We start from the raw sequence: 2,935 nt of genomic DNA on the forward strand, positions 1-2,935 counted from the left end.
GAGATAAAGAAAGTTCTTCTATTATTTTGAAATAGAGATTACAAATAAGGATTCTGAGTTGAGGAGGGTGGAGGCCACAACTATTTAAAGGTTACTCGCCGCCCATAAAGCAAATGAAAAGATACCAAGTGGCATAAAGATACAAGTCAAAAAGGAAGGTTACGAGCTCTCAAAGTCCTAATAAATAAGACTTCTAGAAATATAGAAACTCTAAGAGACTTCTCGGTTCCCTCTCGAGGTCCGCATAGAAGTTTCTAGAAAATCCAGGCAAAACCTCCTAGATATCCGCTTTAGAGTTTGGGTGATTGCAAAAAAAAATTTCGGCGAAAATTTTTCTAAGTCCTGACATAGAGTTCAGATGAACGAGACGAAAATTGTGAAACTAAAGTTTTTCTAGTTTTGCCTTTTGTTTTATCGAAGATAGAGTTATGATAAACCAACTAACGAAGATAAATATCTATTTTTACTAATTTTCACGTAAAAAGCTATGGATATCTAATGGGGTAAGTCTCCAAAGAAGTGGAGTGCGCATTCCTTGCTTGAAAAAGACAGTTTCGGAATCCTAAGAAATTACTTCTTCATCTCCCCCCATCCATCCAGATCCAAATTAAAGGAGAGGAGAAGAGATTGGAATCCCCTCCCCACCCGTGCGCCCCCCTCTCTCTCTCTCTCTCTCTCTCTCTATCTCTGCTATTTTTTTATTTATTTGCAAAGTGGTCCCCCAACAATACATTAATTACTTAAACATACACCTCACCACACCCGTGCCCCGCATCTCGTCCTAATCCTGTACAAGAACTTGCCTTTATTCGCCACCTTGGAATACTAATAATTTAATGAGATCCGTACAGATATAGTAAGTAGCTGGCTTTCCGCAAAGAACGTCGTACCCCCTCTTGTCACGATAACCCTCTATTTTTATCTACCTGCCCTTTATTTGCCCACGTTCCTGTTAAAATATCTACTATTATTCATTGCTTCATTTATTGTAATTTTACCTTCTCTCGAAATTTAAATATTATAAATTATCGTAATTAATTTCGACTCGTTCTACATCAAGCTGATCACCCAATTTTTTTTTTAAAAAAAATTGAATAATAAAAAGCTTTAGATTTTACATTATTATTTTTTTGCCAGGCAAATAATATAATTGGGAATATTGTGAAATTCAGTTTGAACTAAATTTTTTCAACTAAACTAGACTTCAAATAAAAATTATTTTTCTTCTGTAGTTCGTCAGTGTAAATGTGAAAGTGAAATTCCCTCTTGTTCTACTGTTTATTTGGCGAAAAATAAAAAACGTAAAAATTAAAGATGTGTAAGATAAATTAATATTTTATTATTTAGTTATTTTTTCCTAATTGACTTTGCTAATTGACTTTTAACTGTGTTGGAGCGAAGTCAATTACGGTATTTTGAAGATTTTGATTTGCGAACGAATGTGAAATTATAACGAACCAAATTATGAAAGTGAACATTTATGGCTGATAACACTTTTGCCACTCTCCGCTTTTCATAAAACAAACACGCCCGAAAATCTATTTCAATCTAAACTTTCTCTACGGTAAAACAAGATAAAATTAAGATTTTTAAAATAAGATTTTAAATTATAGATCAATTTAAAATAAGATTTTTAAACATTTGTCGGTTAAAATTAAAGATTTAATTAAATGTAACAATTTTATTAACAATTAATTAATTTAATTACTCTTACTGATATCTGTGAGTTAAAAAGTTAGGAATTTCAGAATTAAAAGATCATAAGGGCAACTGAGCCATTTACCATTACAGAAACCTAGGACCAAACCGATGGTTGATGATGATTGTTATTACTCCCTCTATGACAATGATGCTATAAATTCGTGCAGTGAGTGGTTTGAAGCATTTAATAGTTCGGAGTGACAATACATGGATGGGTATTATTAGCTAATTATTGAACGGTTAGGGCGATGTTTAGTACATTAAACCCATTAATAATTCGGATTATATTAATTTAATTATTTGACTATAGATCCTAGCTATACATTAATTAAATACATGATGTTCTACTGTAGGGAAAGATTCAAAACAAATACAGCATATATTTGCATCTATATATATATATATATATATATATATATATATATATATATATATATATATATATATATATAGAAGGAGAGAACATGATAATGTAAACATGGTAACCGTACCTCATGTGATCGGATACAAGGCGACGGACGATCTACGAGCAGTGTGCACCGTCGAGAAATTATTCCTGGACCTGGTTCGCCACATCAACCATGTTCTTCCATAGGATTACCCTCCTGAGAAGAAAATATACAGTATCACACTTACACCACATCATTAGTAACAAGACAATTATATTTTTTTATTTAAAAAAAAATATAATAAAATATTTTTCTATTAATTATGATGGAATGGATGAACTCAAGAGAACAATTCTATTAATTACGGACGTTACTAGTAAATTTTAAACTTTTTTCTCCATGAGATTTTATTCGATAAATTTTTTAAAATTATTTTTTCATACGATTTATGCCTATTTTATAATTTTTTTGTGTATTTAGATGAACAATGTGGATTTCAAAAAATAATTAATGCTTTCTCAATGATTTTTATCTATATATTTTTTCTTTTTGCTGCTAGTGAGGGTAAAAGTGGAACTCACGGGTAAATGATGATGGAAAGCATTGGGGAGCGGTCCAGGGGTGATGTGGTGGACTCGGTCGAGAGAAGCATTTAGTCTGTCGGGGGCACCGCGGCTCCACAAACATGATAATGCAGAGAGATCGCGATCGGCCGCACGCCCGCGAGAATCAGACGAGCGACATCGCCCGCCTAAGGAAAGAAGGAGAAGCGCCACGTCAGCAGCATGCCCTGCTCCGCAACGCAGAGCACCACAAAAAGCCCCACGAGCCCCCATTTCACACCC

At 33.7% G+C, this 2,935-nt stretch overlaps 1 long non-coding RNA gene across 1 annotated transcript in view; it reads right to left on the bottom strand.

Annotated features, from left to right (window-relative positions):
- LOC109720983 overlaps nucleotides 1,650-2,935 on the bottom strand; it is a 1,416-nt gene continuing 130 nt past the window's right edge. The window contains exons 2-3 of the long non-coding RNA XR_002219115.1: nucleotides 2,672-2,841; nucleotides 1,650-2,306 (exon numbers count right to left, since the gene is read on the bottom strand). This is a non-coding gene — a long non-coding RNA (uncharacterized LOC109720983). The remainder of the gene's footprint in view (nucleotides 2,307-2,671; nucleotides 2,842-2,935) is intronic.

The sequence above is a fragment of the Ananas comosus genome, linkage group 15 (assembly GCF_001540865.1).
Source record: "Ananas comosus cultivar F153 linkage group 15, ASM154086v1, whole genome shotgun sequence".
Classification (NCBI taxonomy): domain Eukaryota; kingdom Viridiplantae; phylum Streptophyta; class Magnoliopsida; order Poales; family Bromeliaceae; genus Ananas; species Ananas comosus.